At 39.7% G+C, this 26,246-nt stretch overlaps 1 pseudogene across 1 annotated transcript in view; it reads left to right on the top strand.

Moving 5' to 3' along the window:
- Positions 1-25,228, top strand: part of LOC308281726 (A-type potassium channel modulatory protein KCNIP2-like) — a 37,985-nt pseudogene extending 12,757 nt beyond the window's left edge. The window contains exons 2-9 of the transcript in view: positions 18,852-18,954; positions 20,499-20,623; positions 21,854-21,923; positions 22,272-22,342; positions 23,058-23,165; positions 23,370-23,474; positions 24,625-24,687; positions 25,123-25,228. The product of the transcript in view is annotated as an A-type potassium channel modulatory protein KCNIP2-like (transcript). The remainder of the gene's footprint in view (positions 1-18,851; positions 18,955-20,498; positions 20,624-21,853; positions 21,924-22,271; positions 22,343-23,057; positions 23,166-23,369; positions 23,475-24,624; positions 24,688-25,122) is intronic.
- The last annotated feature ends 1,018 nt before the right edge of the window (positions 25,229-26,246 follow it).

Raw genomic sequence — 26,246 nt, 5'->3', positions numbered from 1 at the left:
TACCAATATATGGAGTCAACATCGATGCAATTTTAGTACACAATTGTACACAATTGTATACACTACACACAATTGTATACACTATATGTAATGGGGGGTTCCTGCTTGATATTTCTCAGATAAGGGGTCCTTGGCCTGAACAATGTTAAAGTACTTACAGAAAACTCTGATGGGATTTTGGATGAGGAAGTCCTTGTGTCCACCCCATCAATATTCTCCATGATGGCATCCCATTTTGAATGTAGGTTTTCTGCCAGGTCACCAACCCTGCCTGTTATTGAGCAATTATAGTTCTCTAAAAATGTGGGAGAAAATAATATATAGTTGTGAATTTAGAATTACTGTCTTACTTGTTGGTGAACTCACTTAAGTAGCCTAATACTAGTACATTTTCTGTTGAAATGATTTTGACTGGGCAGAAGCATAATTGCCTTGATGCAGATTCAAACTAGTGTCAGCTGGTGGCTGGACAAACACACCTGCCCTCTGCAGTGGTCTAATTTGAATGTATCTTTCTCAAAAGCCCTTGAATATGATGGAATATTATTAAGGATTACTGAGATTATGGTAAGATCACATTTCATGACACACACACACACACACACACACACACACACACACACACACACACACACACACACACACACACACACACACACGCAGTATGAACTCCTGTAAATCAGCTCCCACTCCCACTTTGAGAACCATGGCAAATCTGTGTTTGTCAACCTTTTTGATATCAATTATTTATGCATTTGAGCCATGGACCACCATTTAGTGACATTTAGCCTCTCAGTCTCATACCCAATACTTAAGGAATACAGATCATGTGTAACAATAATTTAGCTTGTCCATTTGGTTTGATTTTACAATAATTAAAAGATCTATAGGGGTCCATTTGGTTATCAACTCCCCATCATTTAGCTGGGGACCACCTGGAAGGCTGGAACCACCTCACGGACCACTTGTGCAGTGGTTCTCAACCTAACATGTTACTAAACAAATACTCTATAGCAATGATTACTGTCACAATAACGCTATTTAACTGCTGAATAAATAATTGACCTTGGAAACATTATATAATGGAAACATTTTAACAGGAATGAGGGTTCCTGTCACATATTAAAAGGGGTCTGCAGCCATAGTCTACATTTTGGATTTTGGGGTCCTTGACATGAAAAGGGCTGAAAACACTGAAGCATGAATTCTAAATAGTGAAGTTGTAAAATAAATAAAATAATAATAATGGAAGCAAAAGCAATCAATTGAAATAGCTTTACATACCATCTCCCTGCTCCAAAACTCCTTCTCTGTGTGCCAAAAGTCTCCATAATGTAGATTTTATCCCACAAATAGATTGGCAGCAACCTATCTTCCTGTTCAACAATCAACAGTGATTTTATTTAGTTTAGCTTTATCCTAAATCACTTTTACACAAGCAGCTCTCATGCTTGCTGTTGGTGACAAATTAATGTAACTGCTGCTGGCTGTTTGGATTTCAAAGTGGGGGTGTGCTCTCAGCAGAGCCAATGGTAGCTGGCCACGTCACAGTCACATGACACACAGCTAATCAGGCATTTGCAATTGCATTGTGGGCAGTGTAGTTGACTTTCAAACTGTTTTCCATAAACACACATATACTCTGTTCCTCCCTTCATATTTCATATGTTTCCTCCAAACTATAATATCCCAAAAGATAGGCATTAAAATGTGTTTTAATCAGATTTAATTACAGATGATAATTTGCTTGTATAACCTTGTATGTTGTGTCTGTTGTATGATGATGTTTTTATTGTATTATACTCATTTCAAGCAGGATAGTTTTATATTAAGCTTCTGAAGCATTGAGGAATACAGTATGGTAGTGGAAGAAGAAACATTTCCATTAGAGAAGATTTTGAGTCTAGCAGTGATTCTCAACTATTTTAATTGCAAGAACCCCAGTTTGACATGCATTGGTCTAAGTACGGACCCCCATTTTATGGCATTCTATCTGAGACCCCAATTTATTGTAAAATCAATGTTAATGGGTCCATTTTGGTTCCATTTGTACACTCTATGAGTTACCCATAAGGGTCCATTTCATTCCTTTAGCCGGGGACTCCCTGGAACTCCCTCAAGGACCCCACTTCGAGAAATAATGCAGTTAATATCAGGTTGCCATTCCATATATCTTTACTGTTTTTTTTTAACCCATTAAGACCTAAGGTCGATACCTTCTAAAGCCTGACCTAAGTTTTCAGAAAAACAACACAAAAATGTTTTCCCCACCTGAGGGATAAAACAGGGGTTCCCGTCCACAATGGGTTGTGTACATGTATGTTGGGCTGAGTTGTACACTTTGTAACAAGTTCTATGTCAAATCTATAATGTTTTACATTGATAAACCTCATAGTTAATAGTATGCAGTATTAAACTGTGGATATACCCCAGGCAGGGTTCATCGTCATGCTGGCTTGGGGTGGACATTTTTGTCTGAACGATATTTTTGCCATGGAGTGAACAATAATGTTACCAGAAGCACACAAAGTGCCAGTCTCAAATGTATACTAGCACAGTGGTTCTCAAAGCGGGTTGAGAGGGACCTCAAAGTTCCTTGAATGTGGTCCAAATCGAACATTACAGGTATGTAACTCTGAGAGTGTATGGAACCAAATGGACCCATAAACACTCTCAGAGTTATGGGTCCTTAACAATAATAATAATAATACAAATAAATTGAGAACCACTGTACTAGTGGACTATAGTGTCATACATATCCTGAAGAAACCCTGGAGACTTGGACAGAAATTTAGTCTCATGATCAAAATTTCAACATTGTTAAGTAAAATCTAAAATCTACCATGGACAAAGACAAGTCTCGCCACGTGTCAATGTACAGACATTGATGATCCCTGTGCCAGGAGATATGATGGGATATGTTGTTTTTGTGTGAGTTTTATTTTTTATTTATTTTTTTATCTTTAAATGGGTATACCCCATTTGATGGTGTCCCATAGATGTTCAACAATGACCTATGACAGCTGAGGTCAAGACCTTTCCATTAACAGTTAGCCATTTCTAGCCTATGTACTGTAAGCCCTTCTGTGGCTGAATGATATGCCTTTAATCATGGACTCTAGGGTTCAAGATTCAGAGGTCATTATCAAAGCAGTGCTGCTGTGTACTGTTAGATAAGCATCATTGTGTGCCTGTCTGTCTGTCTGTCTGTCTGTCTGTCTGTCTGTCTGTCTGTCTGTCTGTCTGTCTGTCTGTCTGTCTGTCTGTCTGTCTGTCTGTCTGTTTGTCTGTCTCTCTTTATCGCCCGAGTTCAGGCCACAATGCATTTTGTTATACCCTCACTGAAGAAATATAGGCCTACTTGTCCTCTAAGTTCCTGTCATTTCAGATTAGATAGACTAGCTCTTATTTAGGATTCAAAACATTGAAATTTAAATGGTCTTGGACTTTAAGGACAACCCACATTCGTTTATAATCGGCATTGTTGCGGCCTATCTTTAGTTTTTTTGTTGAGCCAATGTAATGGTATGCTGGACCAATGAAGTGGCTAGTGTCCTCAGGGGTTGCTTATCAAGGAACTTTGACATTCTTGCTAGATACCTTGTTCACTATGTCAATGCCAATAAACTCCCCAGTTATACTCGTCTTGTTCACTTCCAAGATTAACGTAATGCTCATGCTTACCTGTAACTACCATTACATTCAAGAGAGACGCTGATAGTCCAATGAATGCTATGATCCTAATTAATTTAATTTCATAAACATTCAGATGTCCCTAACTGTAATGACACCTTACTGTCCCTTAAACTGCATACTTTATGTGGTCTTTACCCAGACATGTTCTGTTTTTATCCCCAGCAAAGCATAATCCTTTGCAATGCATACAGAAATAAGGACATTTACAAGCTGACTCAATTTGTTTATTAAAGGTATAAAAACAGACTGATTATGCTTAGCTTCTCTGGTAAGGTCTTTGGAATCTATAGGCCCAATCCCATTTTGACCTGTGAGACAGTCTGTATCCACTTAAAGCTCTTGAGCTCGACCCATTTCTTTTGTAACTTGCATCAGTTAGATATTTTACATAATATGAACCCAAGATAGACTGTAATTGTGACACACAAAGATATGCCATAGATGTAATCGGTATTATACAATACTGATACATATGAGCACTCTTTGGGTTATGCACTCACTGTGTGCACAGTATATGATTAGTTAAACTTCAGGAGTGGAGGCTGATCATTTGATCATGGCTGTGTGTCATTTACCTGATGTTGAGTAAGTCGTTACCACAACCATGAATAGTGCATGATTTTGCTCTATAAATTCACAGTTCAGAATGAAAGAGAGGAGCAGAGAAGTCAGTTTGGGAAATATATAATAGTTTATCAATTGCTTGTACTAGACAAAGTTTAAAATCTATTTAGCATGAACACCTGCAGATCATGTCTGTCTGTCTGTCTGTCTGTCTGTCCGTCTGTGCGTGTGTCAGTTATGCCTTATATCAATCTCCATATATTGCCAAGATCCCTGTTGTCATAAATATTGTGTCAGTCTCACGATAACCAGTGTGGTCGATCCCTGAGTGATCAATATTAAGCCCATATCTGGGAATGCCAATATGGACATGAACTTGTGACCGGGGAAATCACGCTCTTTCGAACGACCATCATTTCGACCGAAGGGTTAGCGACTCACTCCACGGAGGTTAGCGTTAGGGTGAGGGTTAGAGTCGGGTGTCGAAAAGATGACATGTAGTAACAGCGACACGCTCCCCCTGTGACCTAACATACCACCAGATAAACCCAAGCCAGCCATCTACTATGATGGCCTGGTGTGTTTCATTTTTATTAAACTAGCAGTCATCTGTGTCTCACCTGTCTTGATTAGGGGTGATTAGGGAGCATCACATAATTAAGGATTGCCTACAGGAAAGGTCAACCCACTACACTTACATTGTTTTGGGCTGCTAGGTTATACCGGTATGTGCAAACAACAATGTGCAAATAACAAGGTTTAACATTGCTCCTGTGAATAAACATTGTTCTATGGACATGCTATCCAAAGCTATGCTCATAAATGTGGTCTTGTGTGGACACAGCTCCACAAGTCCTTTATAAGACCTTTTAGTAGCTGTCGCTACTGCTTTCTTGTCTGTTTCTTGTCTGTGTGACAGGGTCGAGTGTGTGTACTGCATCCTGTAGCTATAATTCCATCCACTGCATGGGACTGTATCTGTGACAACAGAGCTGATCCCATAACCTGGGGGACATAACCTTGATAACAGAACCTGTGGCCGCATTTGCTAATAACTTCCAAACTTCACAAAACGCTAATACAGTGAAAAATGACATATGTCACTGTCTTCCAAGGTTCCAAGGTAATAGAAAACTAAGAATAAGAAATGGTCCGTATTCCATAGAAACGTTGAGGAATTCACCCAGTAAAAATGACCAGATTCAGTCACTTTTCATGAAATATCAGTTTGGACTGTCACCCAAAACTCTCACCCTAAACAGGCCCAATATATGGCAAAAGGTGATCATATGCTACATACAGTATAGGCCCTATTGTCATCTTCTCAAAATAGGTTATCAACATTCCAGACAGTATACTGCATTAAGCCATATTCATACTTCATCCATATTTGATTAGATATGGGTTATGCCAAGAAAATCGAACCATCGAAAATGGGACACCTTCAGATATGCCATAGATTTGATCTGTATTCTAGAAAAGGATAGTGCTCGTCAGAATGTCCAGATAGGACATACGGTCATATTTGAAATACACATGACAAAAATAAGATATAAAGTGATATTTAGAACACACACAACAAAGATAAGATGTAACTGGTTTCCGTATATAATATCCTCATGATGTATATTGGGTTCATATTTGACCAAATATGAAACACCAATGACACTGGTCTGTTTTGCCCAGTATAAATCACCCAATTCTGTGAATTTCCATGACCTATTAATATCATTTAAATGCCTCACCCAAAACAGGCCCAATGGCAAAATCTGTAGTAGCAATACTCCAATACCTCATATTCATACTTCTTATATGAGAAGGAGATGAATACTTCCATATTCCATATTTGATTAGATATGGGATGGGCCAAGTGAATATTGAATATCGGAATTGGTAGTAATTCTAGTGTCAATTCCAGAGTAAATATATGACTTTAAGTGATATATGAATGTAATATAGGCTGTATTTGTGACACATTCATATACATACCATAGATTTGATGCGTATTCTAGAAAAGTTGTTGAGCTCAGATATGTCCAGATAGGACATAAGGTGATATTTGGAACATACACATGACAGAAGAAAGATGTAACTGTATCCTTCTATAAAATATGTCCTCATGATGTATATTAGGTTCATATTTGACCAGATATGACATATCAATGAAATGTAGGATATATATCAGAAATGTTCTGTTTCGTGACCTATCAATATCAGTTAAAAATCTCACCCAAAACAGGCCCAATGGCAAAATATGTAGTTAGTATATTTCATATGAGAATATTTGATGATATATGCTACAGATATTATCATTATTCTACCCAAAATAGGTGTCAGTATATTCCTATATACTGCAATAGGTCATATTTATATGTTGTAAATGACAAGGAGATGAATACTTCATCCATATTTGATAAGATATGGTTGATGTCAACAAAACCTTAAATATGCATTAGAAATGGTCTGTTTTCGGAAGTGGTTATGCTGTAAATATATGACTTTAAGTGATATATGAAGTCAGTCTGATACATCAAGATTTACCAGAGACTTAAAGGTATTCTAGACAAAATAATGTGATCAGATATTTTCAGATATGACCAAAGGTCATTTACGGAACACATACATGAAAAAATTAAACAGCTGCTTGTATTCATGAACATTCATGATGTATATTGGGTTCACATTTGGCAATATATGGTGCATATCAACAAAACTCAGGATATTTATCAGAAATGTCGGTATTCCAGAGAGAATCCAAAATCAGATATTTGGGGATTCTGGATATTTTAGCCCAAAGGTAATTTACGGACCACGTACATGACACATTTTAAATTTTGCTTGTATCCTAGTATGATATATTGTTTTCATGATGTATATTGGGTTCATGTTTGACCAGATATGTTGCATATCAACACAACTCAGGATATGCATCAGAAATGTCCGTATCTATAGGGAATCCAAAATCTGATATTTGGGGATTCTAGATCTTTTCGTCCATTGAATATGCCTCAGAAATGGTCAATATTCTCTAGCAGATCCACTGCAAAGATATGACTTGAGGTCATATATAAACTCACTATCTGACATATTAAGTATTCTAACAAAATATTGTGATCAGATATTTCCAGATATGACCTAAAACCATTTACAGAACATATACATGACAAAAATAAAATGTTGCTTGTATCCTAGTACAACATATCGTCTTTATGATGTATATTGGGTTCATATTTGACCAGATCTAGCATTTCCATGGAACTCAGAATATGCATAAAAATGTACTGTTTCATGACCTATCAATATCAGTTAAATATCTTGTCCAAAACAGGCATAATGGTAAAATCTGTAGTACGTATATTTGATGTGTAAATCGTTGATGATATATGCTACAGATATTCTCATTATTTTAATCAAAATAGGGTGTCAGTATATTCATATATACTGCATTACGTATATTCATACTTTGTATATGGCAAGGAAATGTATACTCTGTCCATATTTGATAAGATATGGTTGATGTCAACAAAACCTTAAATATGCCTCAGAAATGGTCAGTATTCTCTAGCAGATCCACTGTAAAGATATGACTTGAGGTCATATATGAACTCACTACTTGACACAACAAATATTTTAGAAAAAATATTATGATCAGATATTTCCAGATATGACATGAGGTAATTTATGGAACATATACTTGACAAAATTAAAATTACGCCTGTATCCTAGTACAACATTTGTCTCCATGATATATATTTGGTTCATATTTGACCAGATATGGCATTTCCATGAAAGTCAGGATATGCATCAGAAATGTTCTGTTTCATGAACTATCAATATCAGTTAAATATCTCACCCAAAAAATGCCAAATGGCAAAATCTGTAGTAAGTATATTTGATATGAAAACCGTTGATGATATATGCTACAGATATTGCCATTATTCTTAACAAAATATGCTGTCAGTATATTCATATATACTGCATTACGTATATTCATACTTTGTAAATGACAAGGAGATGTATACTTTGTCCATATTTGATAAGATATGGTTGATGTCAACAAAACCTTAAACATGCCCCAGAAATGGTCATTATTCTCTAGCAGATCCACTGTAAAGATATGACTTTAGGTCATATATGAACTCAGTATTTGATACATCAAGTATTCTAGAAAAAATATTATGATCAGATATTTCCAGATATGACCTGAGGTAATTTATGGAACATATACTTGACAAAATTAAAATTACGCCTGTATCCTAGTACAACATTTGTCTCCATGATATATATTGGGTTCATATTTGACCAGATCTAGCATTTCCATGAAAGTCAGGATATGCATTAGAAATGTTCTGTTTCATGACCTATCAATATCAGTTAAATATCTCACCCAAAACATGCCAAATGGCTAAATCTGTAGTAAGTATATTTGATATGAAAATCGTTGATGATATATTGCCATTATTCTTATCAAAATATGCTGTCAGTATATTCATATACACTGCATTGCGTATATTCATACTTTGTATATGGCAAGGAGATGTATACTTCATCCATATTTGATGAGATATGGTTGATGTCAACAAATACTTAAATATGCCTCAGAAATGGTCAGTATTCTCTAGCAGATCCACTGTAAAGATATGACTTTAGGTCATATATGAACTCACTATTTGACACATCAAGTATTCTAGAAAAAATATTATGATCAGATATTTCTAGATATGACCTGAGGTAATTTACAGGACATATACTTGACAAAATTAAAATTACGCCTGTATCTTAGTACAACATTTGTCTCCATGATATATATTTGGTTCATATTTGACCAGATATGGCATTTTTATGGAACTCATATATGCATCAGAAACGTTCTGTTTCATGACCAATCAATATCAGTTAAATATCTCACCCAAAACATGCCAAATGGCAAAATCTGTGGTAAGCATATTTGATATGAAAATCGTTGATGATATATGTGCTACAGATATTGTCATTATTCTTGTCAAAATATGACAAGGAGATGTATACTTTGTCCATATTTGATAAGATATGGTTGATGTCAACAAAACCTTAAATATGCCTCATAAATGGTCAGTATTCTCTAGCAGATCCACTGTAAAGATATGCCTTTAGGTCATATATGAATCAATATTTGACACATCAAGTATTCTAGAAAGAATATTGTGATCAGATATTTACAGATATGACCTAAGGTCATTTACGGAACATATATATGACAAAAATAAAATATTTGCTTGTATCCTAGTACACCATATTGTCTTCATGATGTATATTTGGTTCATATTTGACCAGATATGGTGCATATCAAAAAAAGTCAGGATATGTGACGGAAATGTCCGTATTCCAGAAAGAATCAAAATTCGATATTTTGGGATTCTTGCTCTTTTCGCCCAGTGCATTAATATTTTAAAGCATACCTAATTACACGCACATTGACAGTGGGTGCTAGGCTAAAGAAAAGAATATTGAAAGAGGTTGGACCCGCGCAGTGTTCTTCAAGGTAAAGGATCACATTATTGAGTTGACAACGTTTCGATCTTCACAGGATCTGACCTGATGAAGATCCTCGGTGGATCGAAACGTTGTCAACTCAATAAAGAGATCCTTTACCTTGAAGACCATTCATATTTTAACCCAGCAATACTTGCTTAAGAAGGCTAATCTGGCCAGAAATCATTACACAGTACATGCTACAATATCACCAGTCGCTCAACTATTAAAGTTTTTTAATTGCATTTTGCACAAAGAATGTCAATGTCAAGGTACTAAAAACTAGATTTTACCCCTGTGTGGTTGCGCTAACTGAACACCACTCACTCACTCACTCACTCACTCACTCACTAACATAAGCACATTTAATATCTTTTTGCTTAGTTGTTGCTACACCATCTAGTCAGACTAGTACAGTGTGAGACCTCCCTCTAGTGGCAGTAAGAAGGTATTACTGGCCAGGGATAGACCTTCAGTAGCCTGTACTTACTGTTATTGTAGTCTTTTAGCAAATCATACATAGATAGCCTTATCTAAGATGAACTATTAATCCTCCAATATGTTCATTTAACACTGGCATTCTCCTTGTAATCCTTGGAAAAACACCATTATTCTCAAATATTAGACTGTGTCAAAAACAGCATGTATGTAGGCCTATACATTTGTGAGGCTTTGCCAGTCTTAAAATATTGTATTCGTGTAGTGAAAACATTGTATTGTATTAACTCGTAGAAAACACACTTAGTTAATACTAAATTGTACTAAACTGTAACATTTTGTCATCACACACAGCACACACACACACACACACACACACACACACACACACACACACACACACACACACACACACACACACACACACACACACACACACAAACAACAACAGCAAACAGCAACATACTGTGCAACAAATGAAAAAAGCAGGAGAGACTTGCGCGGCTGTTCTCCATTCAAAAATAAATAATAGATTCAGTGATCATTTGCTTCATGGCCTTAAGTGTCTTTGGTGGCTGAAGGCCATAGTTAATGTTGTGCTGCTGTTTGTAGCTCAGGGAACAGCTCCACTGCTGGCCTTTCATCAAGGGTGAAGAGAGCTGTTGCCGTGGAAACGCTAATCAACTCTGCGTTGGGAAGCCAAAGAGCATGGAGGAAATTGACACAGAGAGACACCGCGACTCACAGCAGCGCTTGAGGATTTGAAAAGCTGAGAAAGTGGTGATAAAAACAAACAAGAAGGTGTCAGGAACAGAGGGAGGGCGAGACGAGGGAAGGATGAAACATAGAATGGCTGGTTCAGAAAGAGAAAATAGGAAAGGTGAGGAAGATACAGGGAAAAGATAAGAAACAGGAAAACAGAAAAGATAGCACAGAGGAAATAAGCGAGAGACCGAGGGTATGAAGAGGTGGAAAAAGGAGAAAAGTTGGCAAGAGAAATAAGAGAGACATCGGGTGAGGAAAGATGAGGAAAGGGACAAATCCAAAGGACTGTCTACTGGTCTACACAACCTTTACCTTAGGCTCTGGCCTTGGATCAGAAAAAACATGCATAGGCCTATATGGAGCTATCAAAGAGAGGACAGAAAAACAAAGAGAATGGAAAAGCAGACAGCTTGAAGAGAGGCCAGGGGGAGGGAAGGATGGAAAGGAAGGAGGGAGCAGGGGAGGTTAACATCTCAGCGGGAGGTGTGTCAGTTCTTTTACAGCGTGGAGGAACGGAGGCAGAGGAGAGTGTGGGGGTTTATAGGAAGAGGGAGAGAGTTGCCTCTGTTTGAATCTGCTGGAGAGAGAGGGATAGAGAGAGAGAGAGAGAGGTCTGTGAGACAACAGGTGGATGTTTCCAAGGAAGGGGACGCATTAACACAATTCTGAGAGGCAGTAAAGAAGGATGTGCTCGAAGTTAAGAGGAAGGTTTCTTCAAATCAGCGTGAGCACCTGGACTGACTTAGGTGTAAATTATTCTTAGATGCAACTACTTGGGTTTCACCAAACGTCAAAGGACCAGACCAGGACCATTTGACCAGACCAGAGGACAGAGCGCCGGAGCTCAGCTTTCAGGACGCTTTACTCTCCAGGCTCTTATCAAGACCATCTGAGCGCCACGCAGACCACAGGGAGACACTGACACTCAGCCTCGGGACGAAAACAAACAGCAGAAAAAGAGGACAACAGGACATCCGCTGTCACATCATCTGGTCACCTCAGCACAGGACGCTCATCGGAATTGGCAGCCAGGAGGATTATAAACTCACTTCAAAACCACACAGAAGAGCCGCACCCTGACCTTCTGAAACATTCATGTCCCCTTTGATGACACTCTGAGACACTTGCATCAGGGTCCGTCCACTTGCTGGCCTAGGGTTACATCCTGCCAGCGCTGCCATCCCGTGTGTGGGTGTCTGTCTCGCGCTGTCCTGCTGTATCGGTAAAGCAAAGACGAAACATTTTCGTGACCAGAAAGGAATCTAAAAGACGCAACTTGTCATCATGGGTCGACGTAGGACGAGGTACAGAAAACGACTGCTAGATGCGGGAAGAAGCTTTTACCGCTGGGTGACTGGCACGCTGTTACCAGGTACTTTTAGCTCTAATAGTTAGTTGCAGGGAAAAGATCAAACTTTTTGTTATATTGCTTCCTTGCAATAATAGATCGTTGAACATAACTGAATTGATTGGGCTTGCTGGTATATTCAGCGCAAACATGACATGGCAAATCATGTCGTGGGTGTGATTCTGCTGGTAATTGTGGACACTGTCACTGATGTAATAATAACCTTTTGTCACCGTTCACAAGTGTGGCAAACGTTTCGAATTACAGTGCGCACCGGCCCTGAGGTGCAATTTGTTTTATCCTTCTATTTATCAAGGGACAGTTGACAGAGCCCAGGTGCATGTTAAAAGCAGCTCCCCTTGTCCTACATTCTCACCTAAATACACACATTCACGAGCTGCACTGCTTCAACTGCAGTCGTTTGCGTTTTGCCACTATACAGCGCCTGGAGATCAGAGGGGACTTCAATACCTTGTCCAAAAGCACTTTAGCACCAATTGTTGCTGCAGGTTACAAACCTGTGCCCTGCTTCTCTATCCACACATCAACTGCTGGCCTGTATTCATCTGACTGACTGCTTTCAGTAAAGGAAAAGAAAAAAGAAAATCACAGGTGAAGAGTAATAATGAAAAAACAGAAAGTGACAGGGTGTTGATATTATACTGTGCGAATGTACAGGACATCTACAGTATAATGGATTATATTTACTGTGAGATGTTTCCTAATCCCAGGCCAGACCTATTTATATATTCTGTAAAATGAATAGTGTGAGTCATAAGATGCTCTAGGCATTTTAAATTGCACAAAAAGCTATATTAGGTGTTGTGTATTAGTACATGTTTAATATATCACTGCCCAGGTGCATTTCAAGAGCCACTGTTATTCCAAGAATTAGTTTGGCTACAGCTATATTAAGTGTACATTTGCACAGACTCCATGATAGTGGACCATTAGAGGGAAAGAGAGCACATAAAAAATAGAGATGAGAAGGAGGAGATGGCTGTCCTACTTAGAATATACCTGGATCATTCCACTTGTAGTTTAAAGGTTATTGTTACTGGTTTCCCTGTAATTGTACCCACTGCACTGACTGCACTTCGTCAGCTGTTGCTGGCAGTATGCTTCACCAAATGGAAGAGCAAAATTAGAGAGAGAGTGGTTCTCAAAGTGGATTCCAGGGACACTGTGGGTTCCTTTATGGGGGTCTAAATGGACCCATACAAGTCTGTAACTCTGACAGTGTACAAATGGAACCAAATGAACCCTGATGGGTTCATTTGGTTCCATTTGTATACTGTCAGAGTTAAGGGGAGACCTTGAAATGTAAACGTTTGAGAAACACTGGAATAAGATACCATACTGTGTATACAGTATTGTATACAGTATACACACTGTATATAGCCGACTGATATTTTGTGCGCACACACACACACACACACACACACACACACACACACACACACATACAGTACATGCAGTATGATATACGAAAGAGAGAGGTACATGTAGAGCATGCCCTATTTCTCATTACAATACTCACCGTATAGATAGAGTACCTAAGTCTTGACGTCACTCCCACTACCCCTGGGTCACAGCGTAATTTTTTCCCTTGAAGATTCCATGGAGAAATCTGTCATATACTGTCACAACTGTTCCAAAAATAAACAAACCACCCAGGCAATTTTGTCAGGTGTGTTTATGATATTGAGTTACATTTGATAATGTCTGTGTTCTTACCCTTTGGATAAATTAGTAGTTTTTCACCATCCAGTTGATGCTTCATATCCATATGAATAAATAAGTCTCTGGAGCCTTGCATAGCCAGACAATATCACTGCGTGGATTTTACTGGTTCTTCTCAGTGTTCGTTTTTTGTTTTTTCTTCACATGAGGTTACAAAAAATTAGTAGTCCTTGTATCTGAACTGTACTGTCCTGTGCTTTTCCTATGCAAACTGCTAATACAGTATTCAATTAATCAATCAAAGTTACAGTTAAGGGACCCTGACCACTGCTGTTATATGCACACAGCATAAGAGTCCGTTTTGACACCAGTTGGATGAATGAAGCATTTTCCATTTTCCATTCAACAACAAGGCAATTCAAGGTGCTTTACATAAAACATTAATCACTGAGACATTAAGACGGAGCATTTAGAGCAGTGGTTCTCAAAGTCATTTGGTTCCATTTGTACACTGTCAAAGTTAAGGGGAGACCTTCAAATTTCAAAGTTTGAGATCCACTGATTTAGAGAGTGAGAGTGCAGAAAAACATGAAAAATGGAACTTGAATACAATACAAAAGAAGGGGAAAAACATCACCCTAATATAGACAAAAAACCCTGATAGGAAACACCCATCTCCCTAATAGGAAGCAGCTATTACCCTGAAAGGAAAACCCTACAGTATCACCTAACTATCTCCCTTATAGGAAACAGCTATTACCCTAATAGGAAACACCTGTACAGTATCACTTCATAGAAATGAAACACCTATCTCCCTAATAGGAAACACTCATTGCATGAGTTGGGTTAAGGATAAAAACCTGACGCCCCAAACCTGTGCCGGTGTGCCCAGTGCAAGTGATCTTCACGCTGTGGGTTTGGGCCACAGATATAACCATCCCAACAACACACACCACCGTCCACCAGCCAGCCTTCATCCATTAATGTTCATGCATTCATTCATCAATCACTCCATAAACCTTCAGATTATGACTGCCTTGCTAGGCTTTCTCTCATTAATGTGGCGTCACGGCAGCCCCAGGGAATACATGATTACTTTATTTTAGTGTAACTCGAACGCGCATTTGTCGGTCACAAGACGGTCATCTGTCAGTCTTGTGTCAAGGCTAGGTAATGGGTAGCTCCTTTTGGAACGTCTCCCTCCGCTATTCAGCTCTGAGATGAGGTTCCTCACACAAGCCAAGCCATCCACAATCTTTCGGTCGGGGGGAAGCTCCGCCGTCAAGGAACACTTCTTACCTTTTGTGAACATCTTATCCAAAAATGAAAGGTCCTATGCCGTAATGCCGGTCTCTCATCTCTTTACTTCTCAAGCGTGGGAGAAAATCAAAGCAGCGTGTCGAAATAAATAGTTTAAATCACTCATTTTGTCAGCCTGTATATTATTTTCCCCACTCTTATTGACCCCGCCCCCAGAGGGTTTAGTATTGCTTCACTGCAGCCACAACTTCCGGAATGTCTAAAAAACATGGCACCAGCTGACAAAATGAGCGATATAAACTCTTTATTTCAACACTCTGCTTCGATTTTCTTCCACGCTTGAGAAGTAAACAGATGAGAGACCGGTATAGGACCTTTACTTTTTGGATAGGATGTTCACAAAAGGTAAGAAGTGTTCCTTGACGGTGGAGCTTCCCTCCAACCGAAAGACTGTGGATGGCTTGTGTGAGGAACCTCATCTCGGAGCTGCATAGCGGAGGGAGAGGTTCCGAAAGGAGCAAGGTAATGGTTTAAATTAATAAACAAACTTATTCCCATTCATTATGTTGTGATTTGGTGTCGGCTACTATTTGACAAAGATTGTACATCTCAGAATGCCAATGACGCAGATTGCAGTTTCCAGTGTGTGCCAAAATGCGGTCGCAGTTGGGATTGCAAGTAGGTGTCCGTGTGTGTAGTGGGCCGCATGACAGGCAGCGAAACAGTAGGGGAAACTCTTTCTTATTGGCTTTCCATATTTGTTTGGTCGTATTCCGGTTCTTCATGTCATAAAATCAGAGCATTTTAAGAATATTTAAAGGCTTGTGATTGAAATGATGGTCAGATTTATGAAAGCCTCCGACGATTTGTATGCTGGGATTGGTTTGTTAATCTCACGTGGACGTACACTGATTCCTGGGCTCAAATTTAATCTGGTTTCTACATTCATAAATGAGGGCCGTTATCTCTGGGATCATGTGATCAAGTTGTTTAAAGTTATACCATGTAACTTTTTTTATAAAACAAATCTTAAAATTGTCCTAACTGTTAAATCGCTAAAGTTTTAGAACCCCCACTCCGTTATTTTCAGCTTCTAAAGCCTTCTCTTTATATGTTTTCTATGATCCCTACCGGGGACCGGTTTTCGCGGCAAAATTGCGTCATCACACTACCGGCCAATCACAGCGAGGGTTATACACTGCCGGCCAATCACAGCGCATCTTGGAGTGGGGTCGCTAGGGCGGCCATATTTGTAGTCTCCCGTGTGTCTCTATACTCGGGTGCACGGTGAAGCATGGGTGAAGGAGTGTATCTCCGGAATGGCTGAACGCACAGCAACCAGGGACCCCTCAAAAGATAGATCTCGGCGAGGTGGAGGCAGACGCGGGGGTGTGAGAACCGAAAAACGGCCGAACGACGCGGACGCGACCGAGGTTTGCTATAGAGCTACTGACCACAAGTTGAGCAACTTACACAGTATAGCTTTAAGTTAGATTTTTCAGATCCTATTCCAAGTAGCTATGACTGCCTTCCAAAGTTTGCGGGCCTGGGTTGGCAACCCTGCCTGGTGGAGACCTGTGCTCGGAGAAGAACACTTTTCTAGTTGCACCTTTTTCTCCCCAATTCTGTATTGCAGACTATTTCCTCCCCACACACATTTCGATGTTTTGTCATTACTGTTGTATCCTACTGGCTTACCTGCTAGTGAGGACCCCCACTGGGAGGACGTGGAGCTTCGATCCTCCCGCCCAACACTGCCCAGCCTGTAGGAGCACGCACAGTGGCATATACTGTATCACCTTCCCTGCCCGGCTTCTGATGTTTTGAATGGTCATTTGACAAAGCTGCATTTTGACAAAGGTGGCTGGTTCAAGTTTAAAGGGTGGTTATACGTTTAAGTGGTTATGTTTGACAAGCAAGCCTTTTCCCCCAGATTCACCAAAATCCAATGATTTCTCTCTGTCCAAGACTATGAGGAAGTCTATCCACTCTTACTGCAATTCTATTTGTAACATCCTTGTACTTATTGTCAGTCATCCCTGTCCCACTGCAACTGATCCAAAACGCTGTAGCCAAGCTGTGGCCAGGCCCTTGATGAGTGTCACAGTGGTGTGGTGAATGATGCGATTTATTTTAAAACAAAACATACTATCAGTACATGTAAGGAATAAACGTAGGTGCGCTTCCTCTGGATGCCTTTCTTGTCTAGGCAGTGGTTGCTCAGCTATAAATATGACTTCAAACAAAAAACACCAAAGTGGAAAAAGCGGCACTCCAAAATAAAAGATGCAAGACTTGCTCAGATATACATTCTCAATTTATTGGGAACGCTTCCCAATAAATTGAGAATGTATATCTGAGCCAGTATTTGTTTGAAATACTATCAGTACATATTACTCCTATCCTGGTCTCTATCCACTGGCTGCTTGGATGGTTTAGTTTAGTCATTTTACAGATTCTCCTGTTTGTTTATAAAGCTTTAAATGGGTTGCCTCCCCTCCTACATTGCTGACCTTTTAACCAAAGGCTAAAATGTTCCAGGTCCCTCAGGTCAGCTGACTTGGGACCAGGCTCAGGCTTTTGTTTTGATTGCTGATTGTTTATAAGCCTTTGAGCTGTATGTCTTGTTGTGTAAGTCTATGGTTTTTGTATTTGTGATTTTAGCTACCTCCTGGTCTGTACAGCACTTGGTCAATGAGATTTGCTTTAAAATGTGGTTTAACCTTTATAAATATATATTTGATTTGACTTGGCAGACACATTTCTAAGGTGCCCTCGCAATTTCACTTCTTTCGCAATTCAGCACTCTTCGCTCTTCCATAAGACTCTTTCTAGTAGTTTTAAAACCCACTTTCTTGACCTCTCTATCTGTATGTCCCCCGGTACTGAAATAGGTAATCCTGCTGTTACACTGCTGAGTTAAATTAACACCTAGGATTTTACTGTGTACTACTAATAACAATCTTAAAACGTATAATACATTATAGCTAAAAATTAAGAACATACCGTACATAAACGAAACACAAAGACATATCAAAAGCGGGCAAAATTCAAACATGCAAGCGCGTCTATAAAAGTGCAGAAGACAATAGTGGTTTTACTATCCTAAGCTCTTAAGGCTCAGGATTCTGGTCATTTCACATTCTGGTACGATGGCCAACAGTTTGGATTTGTACGGCTCACATGGGGCCAAAACCAGACCAGCAAACTAATTTGCTTGTATAAGCAAAATCTTTTATAGTGTAAACATTTGTACTGCAGTTTGGTTAGTGTTTTATTTGTGTTACATGATGTAGGCAACATAAAGTGGACAGTTCCATATTAATTACCTAATCATAGAATATTAAATATAAACATGACCAATTGTTCATACATTGAAACCACATTGATTTTGTAAAATAAGATAATTGAATTGAGTACAGTCACCATATTTAATACATATCATCCAATCCTATCCTAATGTAGTACAGTAGTATACTGTATAGTACTGTATTGTATACAGTATAGGCAAGTAATGTGGAGAAATGGAACATGTGTATTATGCTGTCTTCCCCTCTAATCTGTGCTGTGATTGGTTGTTTCCTAGGAAACCCTCCACCTAAAGCCAATAAAAAGACCATAAAGCAGCGGTTCCTCAGACTCTTGCCCTGCTGTCGCTCTTCCTCCAGCCCCTCCGTCAGCCAAAGCAAGTGCTTGTCTCTGGATGTCTGGACCCCCGCACAGCCTGGCCTCATTACAAAAAGTTACACTTGTCCCCATGAAACCACAGAGATCTTTCCACTCGTGTCGCTCAACAAAAATAATGTATTTCCCCCTGAAAAACAACACAGTACAAGTTGGCAATGTTTTAGCTTGTTCAAGGTTTATTTTTGGGCTTTTTTATGCCTTTATTGATAGGATAGTAGGTTGACAGGAAATGGGGAGAGAGATGGGGAGTGACATGCAGCAAAGGCCGTCAGGATCGGGACTCGAACCTGCTTCACGCTGTCAGGCTACTTTGGAGCCAGAACTTTTTAAACAACCCCGAGAGCACACACTCCTGACTTACTTTCTCTCTCCCTCTCCTTCCTGTTTGACTGAACCCCCGTTTCTCAAGCTGCCAGACTACCTGGCCTCATTGCAATTAGGCCCCAATATCCCCTCGGAACTGAGAACTTTAACATAGAATCTCAGCTAAAAAAAGACTACTCTATGTCCTACTTCTCTCTACCACTCCTGTCTCTTTTCCTGGTCCTGTATTTCTAGACACCACATGTGGTTATGTTTCCCCCTCCTTCTGACCTCACAGACTAACCTATTCACTTTCATCATCCAGGGCAGGATTTAGATCTCAGATGTTTGACCCCACAGTCACATCTCTTCATTCTGTTTCCCACTAATTATTTTTGAATTATTATTTTAGAAAAACACTTTAAAATAATAATAATAATAATAATAACCGAAAGAATTATAGACATCTACACAATTAAAAGAATATTTAAGCAATAGTGAAAATTTGTGAGCTGTGTTGTGAGCTTATAGATCTTGCTATTTTCACTATTAATTATGCTTAAAGGTGTATTCAGTGATAATGAAAGTGGCCGGGGGTCATCTTGTCACAGCGTGGAAATGTTTAGTTTTTTATAGATTTTTTACACCATTATAATGTTCTCGTTCTGATCATTAGACCCAATCACTGAATATCGGTAGGCCTACGTCTCCAGCTTCAGGATATGTATGATACTGATTTACTACGAGACTGTGTTATTTGATGAGTTCATTAGTTTACAATCTAGGCATTTAGCAGACGTTCTTAATTCAGAGCGACTGTGGTTCTCAAAACTTTTATTTTGACCATCATAATTAAACATCATAACATAGCTACGGCCATACTCTACCCTGATTGGTCGAGGACTGGCTGGCCACCTCTGAAAACGGAATCTAGCTATGCTCGCAACACGGGCCATGGTGGAAGTCCTTATATGGTCAGCACACATTAGAGTGAGGAGAATGAATGGAAAATGTACCAATTATATTTTTATTTGAATGAAATACAATCACTGAATATACCTATAAGTGGTTAATTCCTTATTTATTTTGGGGTCTTTGGGGTCTCTGGCTGGTTTGAGAATCCCCTGTCTTAATACCACAGGTTCCCATGAGCTCTGCGAAACGTAACGTAGAGGTTGAGCTGTACAGCCTCATGGCGTTACAGAGTGTGACTGGTGCTGTGTTTCCTCTCTGTGTCTCTCAGTGTTTGAAGCAGATGAAGAAGAAAGTTCCACTCAGCGTTACAGACCAGATGGCATGGACAAGCTGCTGCAGCAGACCAACTTCAACAAGAGAGAGCTGCAGATACTATATAGAGGCTTTAAAAATGTCAGTTACACACACGCACGCACGCACGCACGCACGCACACACACACACACACACACACACACACACACACACACACACACACACACACACACACACACACACAGGCATTTCTATAGCAGAAAATGTTTACAAAATATACAGACACACACAAAAGAAAAGACAAAATGTCTTTCGTAGAGGAGTAGCAGCAAGAGGTTTAAGGTAACTCACTCATATAGAGAGTGCCCTTCTCCAAGACACCAATGGCCTCCTTTTAGCAGCAGACTACTGGGGATTGTTCTATTTAAGTTTTCTGATCGCAGTGCTGCTTTTGGCCCAGGACACTATTATTAGTAGTACTGTACATGCATAGGTGTCACCTATTCTGCTCCTACATTTTCTGATAATATGTCTCAGAATTCTATAGTATGTAATTATTGAGTTTATTAGACCTTCTAGCCCTCTTGCAGCAAACGATGAAACAATGGTAAAGAACGTTGGGGTAGGTTTTTACTACCCTTTTATTATTACCGGTATCATTATTATTTATGTTAATGTTATATAATCTCAAATCTCAGTGTTTTGACAATTATTTGGGGGCCCACTTGTAATATCCTCAAGGCCCACCAGTGGGCCCCCGCCCACAGGTTGAGAACCACTGGGCTATAGCAACCTACTTGCTACATACTGTTCCAGCAGCAGAACGCTGCAGCCACACTTCTTTAATAGGTCAAGGAAAGGAGAGCACATCACTCCAGTGGTAGAAACTAGAAAGTCTTGTTCTTCAGTACACTTTTCAGGATTTTCTTTTTTACTTCACTGGGGTATTTCAAATTTTCAATTACTTTTTGTACCATTACTGCACTACGATTACTTTTAAATGTAATTTCTAGTTACTATGTAGATTTTGATTATTATTATTACCAGTAAGATTCTCCTGGCTGTTCCAAAGTCCAGATGAAAGACCAGGGAAACTGCTTTTTTAGGCATGGACCACAAAAAAATCACACTTTTATGGAATTGCTTTCACCCTTTCATTAGACATTTCGTATTCATGTGAATTGCCTTTTCTGCTTGGTGTGTCATCATAAACCGATGATGATGATGATGATGATGATGGTGTGTGTGTGTGTGTGTGTGTGTGTGTGTGTGTGTGTGTGTGTGTGTGTGTGTGTGTGTGTGTGTGTGTGTGTGTGTGTGTGTGTTCTTAGCAGCAACACTTACTGCTATTTTTGCATTTTCCTGTGCAGGAGTGTCCCAGTGGTGTGGTGGATGAGGCGATTTTTAAAAACATCTACTCCCAGTTCTTTCCTCAGGGAGGTCAGTTACCTTTTTATGTTCAAAATAATCACATGTTTGCACGCACGCACGCACGCACGCACGCACGCACGCACGCACGCACACACACACACACACACACACACACACACACACACACACACACACACACACACACACACACACACTCTTCTCTACTGTGTGAAAGTCTGTAATTGTATTAATGCATGTTGAGTTGCTGCAAAAGAGCATCTTTTGGGTCCCGGGGTTACACAAAATGTATGTTTTGGGTCTCGAGATGAAAGTTTGGGAACACCTGAATAGAGTGAAAGGTGCCACCTACCTATCTGAGCGGTCACTGTACTGTGCTGTATTTTCTCTTCCTGTCAGATTCCAGTATGTATGCTCACTTCCTGTTTGAAGCCTTTGATACCAACAACAACGGATCAGTCAGCTTTGAGGTGAGATCCTAATGGCCTTTACTTTCCAGCCAACCCGCTTTGCCCTGCTCGATGTCTCTCCTCTTAGCCTGAGGTTTATTCTACACAGTACAATCCAGAGTGTTCATTTACAGTACCTCTGAGAGCCTCAAAGTTAAATTAACTTTACAGATTTGTTCGCCATTCACTATTCCTTGTGTTGGGCCTTTCTGTTTATGAACTTTCAGCTGCTAAATATTAAAACAAATGTGATTGAGGTTTACCTGCTGGGCTGATAGATAATGAGATGTTAATGATAATGCAATGTTGTCTGATGGTTCTCTACTGAGGTGTTCACAGTTAGATTATCAGACTCACAGACAATACAAATGACTTAGAGGCTGGCCCTTCCGATTGTAATTAAGTTAAGTAACATCTCTGGACCTTCTGTTGTACCCTCTATTCCTCCCTTCTCTTCCCTCTATTCTGTTCCTCATCTTCTTTTGCTCCATCATTCTCGCTCCTCTCCAAGCTCTTCATGATACAACTATAACTTTACTATTTATTTTCAAATATAAAACATGAAATTCCAGAATTTATTGCCAAATCAACTAAATGTCTTATTCTTGAGTCAATTTGTGTGTGCAGTGTGCAGTGTGCACATGCCTTGATCTTTCTGTGTGTTTACACCGGCATCTAAAACTATCTCCCTCTGTTTTTCCGTCTTTCATGAATCCGTTCATTTTTCCTGGTGAAGGACTTTGTAACAGGCCTGTCAATCATCCTACGAGGCTCCGTCACTGACAGACTCAGCTGGGCCTTCAACCTCTACGACCTCAACAAAGATGGCTGCATCACCAGAGAGGTGACCAGGGTTCACTCCCCCTCTCTCTCCCTCCCTCTCTCTCTCTCTCTCTCTCTCTTATATTAAAAATAATAATGCAAATGCAAATATAAAAGTCACCTATGCCCAAAATCGGGACGCCAGGTTGAAAATGGTTATGAGACGCAACTTCTTTAGTGCTGTCCACAACATCATTTCCTCCCCCTCTTTCTTGGTCCTGTCCAGGAGATGACAGACATCATGCGTTCTATCTATGACATGATGGGAAAGTACACCTACCCCAGTCTTAAAGACAACGCACCCAGAGAACATGTCGAGCTCTTCTTCCAGGTAAACAAAGCAAACACTAGCCAGGAACAATGCAATGTGATAGTCAAAGGCGAGGGCTGTTACCCAGACTAGTAGCCAGATGATTGGATATCCAATTATCTAATCACCAGGCTGGATAATAGACCTTTTTAACGGCAGCCATGTTGACATAAATAGTTATGTGATGTTACTTCCTTCCTTCAGTGTTACTTATACTAATTAAGGTGCTGCTCCGTGTAGCAGAGCCTTTCCACAACGCGGCTTGTGATTGGCTGAGACGGGAAGCTAGTTTTGCTTCACGTGATAATCGATTCTGTGTTCTGTCCACCTCGGCTTGCCAACATGGACATTGTGCTCACCAATGGCAATGTTTGCCATGAAAAAGGAGCAGTATCGTGGGAGGGAAAATGTGGAGTTTTATATGTGCACCACTTGTAAAAATCTAAAGAAGAGCAGGGGTTCCCAAACTTTTTTGTCTCAGGGCACCCCATAAATATTTTTTTTAAACCGAGGCACCCCTACATTATAATTTTCACTCCCAGCACCTTATATTTATAGCATATCGTCGTTGTCGGGTGGAAACCTTGTATGTCCAAAACCGTTCGTTTTGTATTTATCATCTATAAAATGTACTAAACTAGTGAAAACAGCCGATCTACAAGCACACAACGCCTCGCATCGATCGGCTGTTTTCACTAGTTTTGTGCGACGGTCTTGTAACTTGGAAATACAAGGTTTCTGCCCGACAGTGACGATATTTTTTTATGTTGCGAAGAAAACGTTGAGATAATAGCCATTTTGGTTAGAACTGAGTGAAAATAACTTTGTACTTCAAGTTTAAAATTATACTAAATATTTTTTTTAAGTGTCCAAATGAATTCCAAATATTATCAAATTATCTCGCGGCACCCCTGGGTGCCCCGTCACCCACTTTGAAAACCCCTGAAGTAGAGTATAATCTCCCCTCCTGAACCTTCATCATAAAGAGTTCACATACAGCTGTGTCATACAATAGAGTTTGAGTTCAATGTTAACACACTTTGAAATGACTATCAGGTTTTTGTGTCAATTTAACTGAGACATTAAGAGATGTTACAGTGCTTGTAATGTATGCCAGGTTCTGTGTCCTTGAGTTTGTAACTTGTTGAAGTTCTGTGTTTAATCTCAACAGAAAATGGACACAAACAACGATGGAGTGGTTACCATAGAGGAGTTCTTGGACTCATGTCAAAAGGTGTCCTACAATATACCCTGTATACTTTGTTGACATGAGTGCCCCAGGCAGCTATATTAGGCCCCCTCCTTTTCCCCCCTCTTATCTATTTGTAGAAAATAGCCAGTCTAGCTTGTAAATCTTCATATACAGTAGGGACGCTAAGTTCGGGTTAATAGTTGTGGTTAATAGTTAGGGTTAGGCTATCAACCCTAATTCTACTGTATGAGCCTTTTTTAGTTTATATTTTAATTTATTCAACCACAGAATAATACTAGAAATGGGTATAACAATAACATACACTGAAAAGGCCATAGGAACTATAAATAAAATGGAAAGTAATGTATAGATTAATATAGTTCTGGTGCAGCGGATGAAATCACTGAAATGTTTCTTAATCTGCCTGCTGCCTTCTAAATAAAGCTTGTATTTTGTTCTTTTATCCCTTCCATGCAGGATGAGAACATCATGCAGTCCATGCACATGTTTGACAATGTGATTTAAGGGCACACAGTGGGTGGACTTTGAGCAATCATATGAGAATTTGCTCTCCCATCCCATTCCCTGGACCTTCCGGGAACAGTTTTGCAGTAATGCCCCTCCTCCCACCCCACACAACCCAACCCAGGGATGGGACTACGCAAAGTAGACCTGTTGAGGCAGAGGGAGGGGCTTATACCAACCACGTGTGGATCTATGTACTAATTAAGTACTGTTTTTTTTATTCATGACCAAGCACATAATAACAAGAATGAATTGACTCATCATTGGAGGTGAGCGTGTGTGACTGTTAAAGGACTGGAGCGTTTCACCCACTCTTGTGATTTCACTGAGCTGTACTGAACACTGCATGGGAAAAGTGATGTCCTCCAGATGACATCACCGGGAGATCAAACTCAAACTATTAACTTGATGAAACTACTAACCAATGATGTAATGTGAGACCTCCTGATCATTTCATGTGTACAATGTGAGTTTACTTGCAGAATAAATGTTATTTTTTATTTCTATGAAATACCCCTTTAAATTACGATCCAATGGCAGTGGTCCCCAACCATATCTGGAACAGGGCCCACTTGGAAATCTCTAAAGTGTTCGCAGCCCACCCATCTATCAGCTGCCGTGTTAAGTGGTCGGATGGGTGGGCCGTGTGCATTGTCAGAGCATGTTTATTTTAATGATCAATCAGACGATTGTGTTCCGGCTTGGATTAATGGAACTAACATAGAGGGCTTTACTTACTTTTCGTTTCTTGCCAATTATTTGGGGGCCCACTTACAATATCCTTCGTGCCCACTAGTGGGGCCCATGCCAACAGGTTGAGAATCACTGTCCTGTGGTGTTTTGGAACTCAAGACTTTCCAGTTAAAGCTCCAGTTCGCAACTTAATGTTTGTAATGTTGTGCACTCAACAAAAATGTCTTCAATGCTACAGAAGCTCTCTCCAACCTGGTCGCGCACCTTTTGAATTATGCATCTATATTTTTTCTAGTTTTAGACAGTGTTCCTATTCCTACTCTTTATTTTTTCACATAGTCGTTTGTCTGCCACTGGAAAGAACCCTTGCTCAAGATTTGTTA

The sequence above is a fragment of the Nannobrachium achirus genome (assembly GCF_963921795.1).
Source record: "Nannobrachium achirus genome assembly, chromosome: 3".
NCBI lineage: Eukaryota > Metazoa > Chordata > Actinopteri > Myctophiformes > Myctophidae > Nannobrachium > Nannobrachium achirus.
Note: the sequence above shows the minus strand (reverse complement) of the source record. Positions and strands in the feature narration are given on the sequence as shown.